The 14,395-nt window shown below is 38.1% G+C and overlaps 1 protein-coding gene across 3 annotated transcripts in view; it reads right to left on the bottom strand.

The window, feature by feature from the left end:
* Positions 1–3,110: 3,110 nt before the first annotated feature.
* Positions 3,111–14,395, bottom strand: part of LOC124774886 (gamma-tubulin complex component 3-like) — a 290,049-nt gene continuing 278,764 nt past the window's right edge. For 2 of the 3 annotated variants that reach the window (XM_047249538.1, XM_047249539.1), the window contains exon 16: positions 3,112–3,827. The gene's annotated coding sequence lies outside the window, so the exon portion shown is untranslated. Of the gene's footprint in view, positions 3,828–14,395 lie in introns of all 3 variants that reach the window. The other variant, XM_047249540.1, reaches the window with a different exon arrangement.

The raw sequence follows: 14,395 nt of genomic DNA, 5'->3' as shown, positions 1-14,395 counted from the left end.
TGATTCTTTCTGCGCTTATACAGACAGCTTGTTAGTTGCTACGCCCATGTAGGAAGTGCCATCTATTTTCAATCAAGCTGCAACCACTGTGCTGCTTTCTGTGTGGGTATGATATCTAACCCAGTCAGTCTGCACGAATGGGCACTTCCAAACTGAGACCAAGGGACTACATCTAACAGTTCTTGCTAAACAAGCCGCCCAAAATGATGTGCTTCATTTTACTGACTGCTTCACAGCCTGAGAAATCTGGATTCTTTCTAACAATAACAGCTTTTCTGAATTGTACAGATGGAAACTCTCCCTACAACATATCCTTTGTTCTCATAACTCCTCTGGCCTCAAACTCTCTGCTAATCCCTGTCTCTCACCTACTCATCCCCTTCCCTGCTCCCACTACAGTACTACAAGTTGTCTATTCTGCCAATGTACCTACAAGAACTTTCTCCTTCTCTAAACCCCCCCAGCAGAACCCAACTCCCTGACAATACTGCATCTAACAATCTTATTCTGCCCTCACCAAGTCTTGCAAGTTATGCCAGTGGCAGCACTACCATCTTCCCCCATCCATAACTCGGGTATGCCTCCCGCACCACACTAGCCATGCCTGATTACTGACCTGTCAGGTGCAGTTGCATTTGGCCCCTGAAGCCTTGAGACAGTGGCCATTTGTGTGAGAGTTGTAGTTGTGTGTGTGTGTGTGTGTGTGTGTTCTACAGGAATACGACTCTGTCTGAAAGCTTTAATATTTTAGCAGACTCTTTCATTGTAGCTGTCTACGACTCGACACCTTCTCTGTATGGTGAGCAACCTATCCTTTCCATATTATTGTTATTCCATCCGGGAGTTTCCACTGTTTGATTTATCATTAAAATTATTGTGATTTACCTGGTGTGTTCGACATATGTGGCCTTGTGACGCATGTTACAAACACTTGAACTGATTAATTTTGTGATTCCAAAAGATACTCAAAATATTCTGTTAGTTTCTATGCTGCATAAAGTGATTACTTTATATATGTCTTAACGTTATTCGGCAACTTTTGAGTGATTTAGTGAAACAACTCTACATATAAGGCACATGGGTTTCCAATTTGTTAGTGTTCAACTACATAAAACCACATTACAAATACTGTATTATTCAAACTGAAGAAAACAGGTTTGTTAAGGCTGAAGATGCATTATGATGATTACAATGTGACAAATGAAAATTTGTGCCATACATAGGAGTTGAATTCTGTTCTCTCATTTTTTGCAAGTGTTTGCCTTCATCTAAGCATACTATCCAGACTGTTGAATTCATATGGTCCGTTTCTTTCGACACTGATTTTTCCAACTGAATAGTCAAACATTTCAAGAAACTTAGGAGTAGTACAACATAAGGGATGTGTCGTAGGTGGACAGGACTAAGCATGATCACAGCCAACTAAAAAGTCAGGTCTTTAATGCTGAATTTACATTTGGAGAAAATTTGTGAAAACGCATGACAGAGGATTTGAATCAGTTGCTCATGTAGCTTAACTGGTTAGTTCAAGTGCTTGTTAAAAGGAGGTAATCCAGTTTTGAATCTCGTACCTAACTTTTTTTGATCGGCATCTTGTACCCACACTGCAATTATTCAGCACTGTAGCGATGACATACAGTATGTTATTTTTGAATGCTGAAGAAAAAACCAGAATTTTCTTTCTCATTACATGCAGCTGGACTAACACTATCAGAGTTCTAAAAACGTTATTCAGCTGGACTTTTATGAATAAAATCACAAAATTGAAATAAAATTTTAGGAGCATACCTACTTAGGACATGTATGTACTGAAACTAACGAAGTTGCTGGTGTTTTCTTGGCCATTTCCACTAAATGCGAGGAATAAGTTGAGCACTGATCGAGGTTTTTACTTTTGTTTGAATTAATGGCAAGCAGGACTGATAGTTCCCTGTCACTGCAGATGCTGAATTGTAGTGTCTCAAAATCGATGAGAAACTATTACAGCTCATGCTGAAAAGTAAAATGTGTAGTATTACAAGCTTATAACGTTAAACAAAATTTGGTGACATAGTAAAACTTTGTGATACATCAACAGGGAAAGTTCGATTTCCATTGTGGCTAGTGTTGTGGTTCACTGTGCCTGAACTTGAAACTAGTGGAAGCAATGTGAGGTACTATACAAAAACAGTTCTAAGTGAACTAGATTATCACTAACCTTAATTCGAATACACATTTGGTTGCAGTTTGGTTGACCAACTGCTTCACTTAAGTGGCCAATGTTGAGCTGTGTGAGGAATTTGTAATGAACAACACAAGGGGGGTTGTTGGAGCTTAGGAACAAACAATTTTTACTTTTTAGCAGGTGATCTTTGTTAACAAAGTAAAGCAAACAATGTGTCGGCACTATTGTGAAAAGTTCATATTACAATGAACTGATTTATCAAATATGTGAAAATATATACATTTCAATGATCAATTATTTACAATGGTTTAAAAATATTACACAATCATGCACAAATAGTCCCAAACAGTACTGTTACTTTCAATTCACAACTGCTAAAAGTTAACTTTTCCAAAAAGCTGTGCAATACAGCTGCGTGTCCTGTGTGATATAGGTAAACTGCCTCTGCACATATTAAGAGTATCAAGCTTGAGGCATCTCGAGATAGAGAAAAGAAGAGAAAATTGGAATATTTAAGAAACTGGTACTGGGCAAACACATGACAGGAAGTTCAGCAGAAAAAGTTAGAAAGGAAACAAATGAACATCTGAAGGATGTAGAAAAGGGAATGAGTAATAGCAACTGGGAAGGACTGTTGGACTTCTAATGAACTAGACAAGGGGGTTGTTGCAGCTTATGAAGTGCAAGGAATAGAAGTTTTCACTTACGTAGTTCACAATAGCTGGTATTGCGGCAAAAAAAAAAAAAAAAAAAAATTAAAATGTCATAAATCCACAAAAACTGCCAATTCACAAGCCAATTAAATACAGAAAATATAAAATTGAAATACAGAATTTACAAAGGAGTAGGAAAACAACATTATCAGTACCTGACACTAGAAAAACAGAATTTGTTCAAAGAAAGAAAGAATGTACATAATAACAGAAACATTTCTTTAGTGACCTTAAATTATTATCAACAGTGAGGTAAATTCTTAAATAAAAAAAACAAGAAACATATCAACATAAATGACTACAATTTAAAATAAAATATAATTCAACAGATACAGAAAATGCTACTAATGTCTGACATACTGGATAAAGGAAAATAAATAGTATCTGGTAAATATCAGCCTTACACATCACAGTGAAACAGAGATCTGAAACAAGAAAATTGAAGACTATTGTAGATGTTCAAAAACAGATAACTCAGGATTGTAAACGAGTAACAACATAAAATCTTACTTGCTACCGAGTAATATCAAACGGCAGAATTTTCTGTTGACAGTTAACACTGTGTTACAGTTTACATACTACATTTTTATCATAACTAACTTATTTCGCATGATTTGACAAGGAATGGAAATTAACAAAAGCACGAGACCCGACATGAATGAACAATACTAAACCCTAAATGAATTTGAGACGTGTATACACAAGATACAGTGATTTTTCCTTTTGGTGAGAGCCAAAAATTAGCAGGTTCGCAGCATTCTTCTTAAGTGCAGCTTCACTTATGATTTCAGTACAAAAATATAGAGAGATTTTTGTACAGATCACAATCTACAGTAAAAGCATCAATGTTTTATCAGCCACTGGTTCATCAATCCACCATATTCACTCACAAAAAAGAGCAGTTTATTTTCCTTCTTTGGGAGGTAGTGCCATGGGTAAAAAACTGAAAGCTGTAAGCAAAATAAAATCAATGAGAAAAATAAACAAAAGAGCAAATCATAATGAAACATTAATGATACACCAAATTGTAGATTGACACATCAGGGTTTCCTCTCCTTGAAAACAACAATACATAATTATAGTAATATTCTAGGAAAATGGTACTTAAAGTAACAATATTCCTGCTTCATAATAACATTAAAAGAAAGTACAAAGGGACAGATGACGCAAACAATGTTTGAGATAAGAGAGAGAAAGATTGTGCTAGGTGAAAACCGAATATTTAACACAATTATGTCTGATACAAATTAACCAAGCAGTGATTCATAAGGCATTTGCTTTAGATAGTTAAATATTCCAAAGAAAACTTTAACAATTCTTTCGTTGAAATGATGTAGAATGAGTCACTTTGCAGGCTATGTACAATGTGGAATCCAAGATTTTCACGACTGGTGCTGCCATCTGGAAAGTAGGAGTAGTAGATCTTCGCACCGCTAGGTGGCGAGAGCTGCATATCTGATGAGTGAGTGTGAGGAGTGGCATTCAGCTGGGAGGACACGTTGCATGCCCACAGAGATTTCCGTAATACTCTGTGTATGGTGATTTTACGATGGATCCATGAACAGAACAGCGCGTGTGTATCAAATTCTGTGCAAATCTTGGTAAAAGTGCTACGGAGACCCTTGAAATCATTCAACAAGTGTTTGGGGGACAGAGCATGAGCGGTGCGCGTGTGTGAGGGGGTATGCTCGGTTCAGGGTCGGCCGTACAGACATCGAAGATGATGCTCATACTGGAAGACCCATTAGCTGCACAACACCAGACATTGTTGCCAAACTTCAACAATTGGTTTGTGCGGATCGATGTAGAAACAATCAAGACCTTGAGGATGAAGTGGATATTGTTTATGGGACATGTCAAGGAATGCTGACTGATAAATTGGGAATGCATCGTGTCACTGCAAAATTTGTGTCCAGGATCTTGACTGCCGATCAGAAGGCACAGCGTGTTGAAGTGTGCACGGACCTTTGTCAGACTGCATCTGATGATCCAACCTTCTTGTCACAGGTTATCACTGGCGACGAGAGCTGGATTTATGGTTATGAGCCACAGACAAAGCAACAATCGTCCCAGTGAGAGCCCGGGCTCTCCAAGACCCAAAAAAGCAAAACAGGTGAAGAGCAAAGTGAAGACCATGATCGTCATTTTCTTGGATACCAAGGGAACTGTGCACAAAGAATTCGTCCCAACCAACCAAACAGTGAATTCTGCGTACTACTGTGACATTTTGCGATGGCTCCGTGAAAATGCGTGGCGAGAACAGCCCGTACTTTGGCGTCAAGGGAACTGGCTGCTGCATCATGACAACACGCCTTGTCACACGTCCTTGGTCACCATGACCTTTTTGGCAAAAAACAACATGGCCGTTGTATCCCACCCACCGTACTCACCAGATTTGGCACCGTGCGATTCAAGAAGCATTGCTGGCATTGATAAACAGCCTCAAAGAACAGGACCTCCAAAAAAGGTTTGACCAGTGGCAGAAGCACTGGGACCGGTGTGTACATGCAGATAGGAACTACTTTGAGGGTGATGGGACCATTAGTCCAAAGGTAAGGTTTTCAACAGATGGCAGCACCAGTCACAAAAATTTTGGATAGTGCGTATATGCATCGGTAGTTTTAAAATATTATTTTTCAGTCCTATTCGTGCAACTCCACTTAAAAACTGACTAAAATGCTACCAGCTTTTAAATATAAATTCAGCTCTGGAATACAAGTTGTTGAGAAGAAATGATTTTAGTTCATCTTGTGATGAGAAATTGCATTAGAGAATACGTGTATGGTGCAATTAAAATGCCTAGCTCTAGGAGAGGTACCTACAAATGACTGTGGTGAATAGCACATACTGTACTTGCTGCTTGTTTTTGTGCAATCAGTACTTTTAAGTGATCAGCCCCCCCCCCCCCCCCCCCTCCAAAAAAGAAAAGATATTACATAAAATATTGGGTGGAAATATGCAAAATACATTAGGAGGGTGATTTGTTTCTTTCCGAGATTAACAATTATGCAAACAAGAAAAGTAGCTGAACTTAATTGTTTGCTTCTTTCTGTTAAAGTTAAAGTAAAATTTGGAGCATTCTACCATATTTACTGACAGCTGTTCTTGTGTACATTAATTGTTGGTATGACTATTTGTTGTGCAGAACTGAATATGGTACTTTATCAAAATTTATGGCAGTATATTTACAAAGAAGCACTTAGTAATTCTCTGAAAGAAATAAAAAATCATTAACAATCTCTTCTGTTAATGTCTCTCTAACAGGATTTATTAATATGCCTGCAAAAAGTACCAATTCCACTTGATTAATGTTAAGTGGAATATCATTCACATACATAAGGAACAGGAAGGGGACCCAAAATTGAACCCAGTAGGACTGTGTGTGTGTGTGTGTGTGTGTGTGTGTGTGTGTGTGTGTGTGTTTTTTCCCCTGGTAACTAAAATTTTACATCCTTCCATCATTGTTAGAACCATCCAGCACAACCACTTGCATTCTGTTTTTTACATATAATTTAAACCAGTTGTTTGTAAAGTCATCAATTCCATAAAACTTCAGTTTTAACATGATCTATACAATAAAATGCCTTGGAAAGATCACAAAAAATACCACTTAATAGTTGTCAACAATGTATCTCACTCCAAAATTCAAGCACCATTTCATTATCTGAATTGCAATGCCATACAATCTGCTGATGATATTTACTGCTTGGATAATTCCGAATCGTGGAATTTGGCTTAACTGAAGATCACTAGTCCACGCACTACTTCGCCCGGTGGTGCACAGCTTGTACGGACATGCCCCAAAACATTGCACTGCATTACTCACAGCCTGGCTCTTGTTGTAGCTGATTATTAAATAAGTGTTCTCATTCCATCCACACCATGTTAGAATGTATGGCAAGGTTGGAAAAATGGAGCTGGGTTCAAAGTCCTTCTTTGTAAAATAACTTGGACCACGACAACAATGATCAACAATAACTCTCTGAAACTTGCTGGCAGAAGAACTTGCCAAAATTTTTCAATTTGCAATTGGTTTCGAAGTTGAACGTCACACTGGGGGGTACCACCGACAGTCATGCACAGAGGGCTAGCCCACAGCCGCATTGGATTACAACAGTGTCAGATGAGGAAAGCCTGTGGTGTCATTGCAGGGCCGAGCAGTACTGTGCCCAAATACTGATAGCTGTGGCCTATGGGCTAGTGGTAGCACATACTGCAAGCTATTGTCTATGAACAGCAATTAGAGCAGTACTTACGAGGAGAACATGGCAAGTGCCATCATCCGATTTTCCACCAACTTTGCTCAGTGCAAGTGGGTTCAAAATAAGTTAACACATGTCTTGGCTTATCTGTACGCAACATTTGCTGACAAAACATTGGTCAAAGTTTTTGAGACACTTCACTTCATGTGCCTTTTACTGCATGGTATCCCCAGGCAAAATGGTGGTTCATTGGTTAGCGGCGCCGCTTCTTAATTTTACCCTCTTTGTTTGACACATTATTTTTTATTTATTTCTTGTTTTGATGTATCCACCCATGTCCTCAAAAGGTTACTACAAGAATATTTCTTATCAAAATATGGAATGCATGGGCATTATGCTAACTGCAAAATTACAACTGGATTTCACAGTAAGTGTTACACATTTATTATATATGTGTGTACAATATATTGAGGTGTTTTGAATCTTTTTAGATTCTCATATTCTGATATTTCATTCTCATATCAAATCTTATATTTTATTCTTTGTTTATCCCCTCACGAACATTTGGTACATAATGATCGTAGATATATTCGAAACACATATATTCCAAACACCACGAGCATGAAGTGAAGGTAGGTTTGCCACAGTGATATTTCTGCTTATGGATCTCACTTGGGAAAGACACTGGTGAAGATTTCGCACACTGGCAATAATTTCATGGCAAATCATGCATAATGGGTCACTTTTCCGGAAACTGAATTATGACACGCTAATGTCATTTAACTGAAAATAATTGCAAATAATTTTCTCTCTCTGTCTCTCTCTCTTTTTAATTCTTTCATCTGACATACAATTAGTAGATGAATAAGTACAACGTTATATCAATATACTGCAAAATATTCTTTTAGTAATCTTTTACAGACTTGGGTATATAAATGAAAAAATAATGATAAAAATAATCGAGTTTCGAACATGGAGCGCAAAATGAAGAAGCACGACACTAACCACTGTGCTGCCATTTCGTCTGAGGATATCGCGCGGTAAAAGGTACATGACATACCTCAAAAACATCGACCATCGTTTTTTCAGAAACAGCTTAGTATCTACAGATAAGCTGAGATACGTGTTCACTTACTTTGACCGCTCATCCACTGAGTGAAGTTTTTGGGAAATTGGGTTATGGCACCTTGCCCTGTTCTCCTCATTAGTGGACTGGTGCAGTTCCTCAATTTTTTTCTTAATGCACAAAATGATTGCAGAAATTAAATGTGATTTGCCTAGGAAGGAGAGCATGTGGAGAAAAAGAGAAGTAAAAGAAAACTTAATCAGGTTCACACAGCCAGAAACGAATCCCACTGGTGTGGATTTGCAAAATAACATATTAAAAAGTTTGCGTAATTTCCCAATCAGGAAAAAAAAAAAAAAAAAAAAAAAAAAAAAAAAAAAAAAAAAAAAAAAAAAAAAAATTATGGTCAAAGAGTTGTACAAGTCACGAAGAGGCAATTCTTTGTCAAATTCCTCAAAACCTTAACTACCTGCAAATGTAAGGAAGTTTGCTTTGAAGGCAGATGTCGACGATAGTCTCACTCCAATAGATGTGTTGTAGAAATATTTAAATAAAAACTTCAACATGGAAGAAAATGTAGCTTCTTATGGCAAAATTAGGGAACAAAATTTTCTGAATCTTCAGAAGATGAACAGAAAAATATTGTACATACAAGCATCTAGCTCTGCTTCTGCAAGAAACTTTAGTTGTGATGGTTTCATTCTTAACGTAAGGTGATCACTTTTACACTCTGGCAATGTTGATGCTCTTTTTTTTATTTGTAGTAATTCTATAAGAGACGAATGAGTGACATCCTGCTTGGACATTATGATTCGTTTTTCGTTGTTTGTAGCAGTGAAAAAGTTTTCCTTTATTGCACATTTTGTTACGTATGTTTGATTTACGTACACTATTTATCAAATTTGTTTAGTTTTTTAATATGAAATAAAACTAGCTTTATTTCCAAAACATTGTTGAGCAGCAAGGCTAATACTAGCAGCTTTATATCAGCTTCAACTTATCATGTTTTAAAGTTAGTATTTACAAAAATGTAAATTTTATTCACACGTCTCCTGATCATAATTATTACATATAGTATTACTGTAACCAGTTTTGAGTGTAATGAGTCATAATCAGAACTAAAAATCCTGTTCTTCTTACGAGAGTAACAACTGAAGTCGTATTAAAACAGTCTTTGTGCTCCTTAAAATACATCAAACAAGTGCGAGCAAGACACCTATAAATAAAAATATCTTTCAGCGAGAGCGGGTGACGGTGGGATGCGCATGCAGCGTAGCAACATTTGGCGTGTCATGTGTACTCCCTCGGTATTGCGGTATGTCTGACTATCATTGGCGCCACAGCATGGCTGGCGAACTGTGACACAGCCCATCCAGTGCAGTGGGCTGATGTAGTCCAGAGGCACGGGCTACTAAGCAGCCACGTAGAATATGGCAGACTGGGCAGGAGAATGTCGCTAGCTTGGAGTGCTGTGCGAGGCCACTCTGCACTACTCTGAGACCGATGTCGGTTTCTCATTCAGTTCACAACGAATGACAGAATAAAGATGTTAGGGAGAGGCACTGCGTAAAATTAAGGAAGTCAGGGATAAGAGAGACCTCACAAACTGTTTCTGGGGATACCTCACCCAATCCAGAGCATTATTCGCAAAATAAAGAAGGGTTGGTTACAATGGATTAACTTTCATACGCAAAGACAGTTATGAGTGGTCCGCATTACTTCCCTGCTCCAACTGCCACTACCAACAGCCAAATTAGAGTGTTTGGTATGGACATTTTTGTCAACAAGAATTCTTGGCACTGCAGCCACCACAGCCCTCAACTTCCTACAATGCAAGCGAAAGTCGAGGCTCACCTTCAATGACACCATAAGCCAGTGTTATGAATTGACAGAACAAGAGGAGACCAACATGGCATCAGATAATCCAGCAACACCAATAGTCATACAAAACCAAAACAACACAATATATACTGTCACAATTCCCACTGTCTCATACTGTCCAAAACCCACATTCCCCAGTTTCACAGCAGATGGCATAACCTACTGTAGCTTAATGGCCAAATTTTATTTTTTAGCATTAACATATCTGATAGCTCTATGTATTAGATATTTCACACAATTCTGAAAGAATCCACAATCAATGAGACTCGAGAGAGAAACCCTTCTCCAAGCAACACAAACCTTTTTTATCAGTCAATAATTGAGATTATAGTGGCATAGTTTCAGCCGTACTTCCAATATAGAATCTCTAGAAACAATATAATATGGAATAAGGGCACAATGATCCTATTCATCCATAAGTGTATAGCGTAAAATAGTGTGGCACTATCATCACTCTAGTTTGTGGCAACAAGTGTCAAACCAAACATGTGGCCCATTTACTACTTTGTCATTTTATTGACAAATGATACTAAGCCATATCAAATGCCGCATGCCAAAAGCTGTCACAGATACCCATCCAGCCTACTTAATTTTCAGCAACCTGCAAGCTACAGTGTAAATCTGCCAAGCAAAAGACATTTACAAATACAAGATGAAAATCTCGTGGTCTTAAAAGCTTCCACTTTACTTAGCATTCAGTAATCTGAATGCTCATGGTATAACATGGAGCTGCCAGGAAAGAGACTTTTACTAATACAAAATGCAAAACTTGTGCTGTTAAATAAATTCACCCATGATGGTACTTTCACCTTATCAAACACATTCAGATTTTGATATACCTGTGTGTTCTTCATTTCTTGCTCCAATACGTGACTGCAGAGTCTCTAGATACCCATGAGGTCACCACCTTATAACATTTGGGTCGTATCAAACTCACCTCCTCCATTTCAAATAATTGGATGAGACAAACAGTACAGGGGCAAAACTGATTGGAAAGGTTGACACAGGTAAAAGAAAAAAAATGGCTCTGAGCACTATGGGACTTAACATCTGTGGTCATCAGTCCCCTAGAACTTAGAACTACTTAAACCTAACTAACCTAAGGACATCACACACATCCATGCCCGAGGCAGGATTCGAACCTGCGACCGTAGCAGTCGCGCGGTTCCAGACTGAGCACCTAGAACCGCTAGACCACCGCGGCCGGCACAGGTAAAAGAATAAGTGAACATTTTCGCTTTCCAATTTCTTAGACATTTGAAATAACTGTTTCATTAACACATTGAGGATAGCAATGTCTGTAACCATTCACAATAATACTGTCCACTATTTCCACAATAAATAGCCTACAGTATGGTGGAATCTAGAATGATTTCAGGCTATTGCTTTAAGGGAAGCAGCATTAAAAGAATTCATGCAGCAGCTCACATAGAAAATGGCCCTAAAATAAAAACACATCAGGATTAAAGTAAGGTGACACTTGTAACAATTAAAGAACAGATATTTGTATGCCATTCTTTGCCTCACTCACCCACAATGTTATCATGAATAAGTGGTAAGTTAAGCAGTATGTAAATAGGAGAAACATCTGAGACAAAAGCACAGACTGCACAAAAGACAGTCACCTTGCCACTTGTTAACACCCAAGTAACTCCATTTGATCTCATGGTGAAGGATGACCTTCTATGCATCCCAACACTATAAGGGAGCTTCAACTGGCAATCAAGGAAATCTCTACTGAGACCCATCCAGGAATGAAACATTTTCTATCTGAAACTAAAATATTTTCCATCAGAAACATTATTATATCCACTGTGCATCTTTATACTGAAATGTGGCTATGGAATTTGTCAATTATGTGAATCACACAAATCATTCTGAAAGAGGAAAAAGAGCTAAATGACACTGGTCTTACAGGTCAATTTCCCGAAGGTAATGTGGCAACAAAACTCCGGAAACAATTGTTAAAATACAACTAAAATGCTAGCTGGGACAAAATTATTTACTGCTTAGCATTAAAAATGGCTTCGAAACACGAAAGAGGACATAAGATACCTTGAAGTATTAACAATTCACACCTTAGCTGCTTTTATCCAGAGCAGCTGTGTATTTCAGTCCTCATTTTAGCTGATAAAATACAAGCTACATGCTGTTTGGATTCCAGGCACCTTAATTACTGGAATGATTCATACACTATGCACATACACTAGCCAATCAAAAGTATTTGGAAATCTCCTCTGTAACGCAGAGGTGGCCCTGCCAGTATAAAAGGTGGCGGTAAGTTTTGTGTTGATAGTAGAGAAGCAGTTACAGCAGAATAGGTATGAGCTCAACGACTTTGTACTTTCGACTAGTCATTGGATTTAAAGTACCACATCAGTCAAGGACATTTCAACCCTTCTGAAGCTATCCAAGTCGACTGTTGTGACTGCAAACTTGAAATGTGAAGGAACAACCACAGTTAAACCAAGACGAGGCAGACTTCATTTACTCATATTGATGGAACAAGACTGCTGAAAAATGTGAAGGGTGTTTGTAAGAAATCGCATAAATCAGTGGAAGGAATAACTCGCGAAGCTCAAAGTGCTACCAGAAATCCAGCTAGCACAATGCTTGTGTGTAGTGAGCTAAAAAGAATGAGGTACGATCACTGAGCAGTTCCTCATAAGCGACACATTTCTATAGTCAACACTAAACAAAGCTTGATATGGTGTAAAGAGTGATGCCATTGGACAGTGGATCACTGGAAACGAGTGTTCTAGTGATGAATCACACTACACACTATGGCAATCCAATGGAAGGGTCTGGGTTTGGCAAATACTTGGAGAATGTTATCTGTCATCACGTGTAGTGTGAACAGTGAAGTACGGAAGAGGTGATTATTATGATATGGGAGTATTTCTCGCGGTGAGGGCATGGTCCCCTTACTGCACTTAAAAGAATGCTAAATGCAGAGTGATATTAACACATTTTACAGCATTGTGTATTGCTTACAGGAGAGGAACAGTTCAGAGATGATTACTGGTTGTATCAGCGTGACAATGCACAGTCATAAAACAGCATCTTTGAGGCAATGATTTATGGACTTAGTATTTAGTTAAATCTCCAATGCTCTAATAAATACAAAAATTCTCTTGGGCATTGAATGTGTAATGGCACTGATCTCTTCTTCCAGGACTGACGTCCACACTGTTTGAATTGTCGTTTTCAGCTCGGCCAGTCTCACAATATCGTCCGTTGCGATAAACACACCATGTGAAGATCCTCCATAGTTTCTACATGGCATTTAAATCTGGATTTTTCAATGGCCAGCTCAGAAGTGGAATTCCGTTATTCTGAAACCAAAATTTTGTCTTGGCAGACCCGTGAATTCCAATATTATCACGTTCGAATAGTAAATTATCATCACTGAATTCCTCGTACATATGAACCAATTCAATTTCCAGCATTCTTTTATAATCACTGGACTTCATTTTGTGGTATACCATTCTTTGTTAGATGTGCTGTCAGCACAAAATGCTGCCCACACCATAATGCTGCCACTGCCAAAGTTTCTATTCTTCTTAACATGTTGTTCTGTACTTAGATCATGCCAGCAATATTGAAAACCATCTGGCCCATCCAAATTAAACTACTTCTAATCACTGAAAATTAGGTACTTTGTTTCGTTCTACAGTCCAAGGCTTATGTTCTTCCACAAACTTCAGTTGAGCTTTCGTACGCACGGTGTTTAAAGGTGCCTTGTGGAGCCATTTCTTGAATGCCACAGTCATGTCTTGAGGCGGGATTTGTCTAATGCATCTGGAAGCGACTAATAACTGCAGATCAGCCACGATTTTAGAGGAACAAAAATGGTCAACTTTTTTCTTTACACATAATGAAATGCTTATATGATTGCTGATGATTTTCATGTCAGGTCATAATTGCCATTTTGTACCCAATCTGACAAAATTGTCAATAACACCACAACTGGAATACCCTGCTGACATCCATGTCTATGTGTGTCAACTAGTGGACCTGGCTTTATACCAACTTCTGCCCCTCCCTAACCAAAAGATCACATTTTTTTTTCAATTTTTAAGTGACTGGTCTAATTCTGGTGGTGAAATGACAATGTATTTTATTTTGTTCTGTTGTAAACTGTACGTGCAAAATACGTACAACACCAAATAAATAGCTAAACTTGTTTTTTCCCAAATAACCACAAGCATTTACACTAATTTCCACCACTCTATGTACTGCTAATACTGAAGTAGCTCTACAATCAAATGTTGAACTTTTCCAGTGTTCAGATGATGTAACTTTCTACTCAAGAGTCACATCTTACCATGATACCTGCCATACATTAGATTATGTGCAATTACTAGGA

Source organism: Schistocerca piceifrons, chromosome 2 (genome assembly GCF_021461385.2).
Source record: "Schistocerca piceifrons isolate TAMUIC-IGC-003096 chromosome 2, iqSchPice1.1, whole genome shotgun sequence".
Taxonomy (NCBI): domain Eukaryota; kingdom Metazoa; phylum Arthropoda; class Insecta; order Orthoptera; family Acrididae; genus Schistocerca; species Schistocerca piceifrons.
The sequence above is the reverse complement of the archived record's forward strand: the minus strand, read 5'-3'. Positions and strand labels throughout refer to the sequence as shown.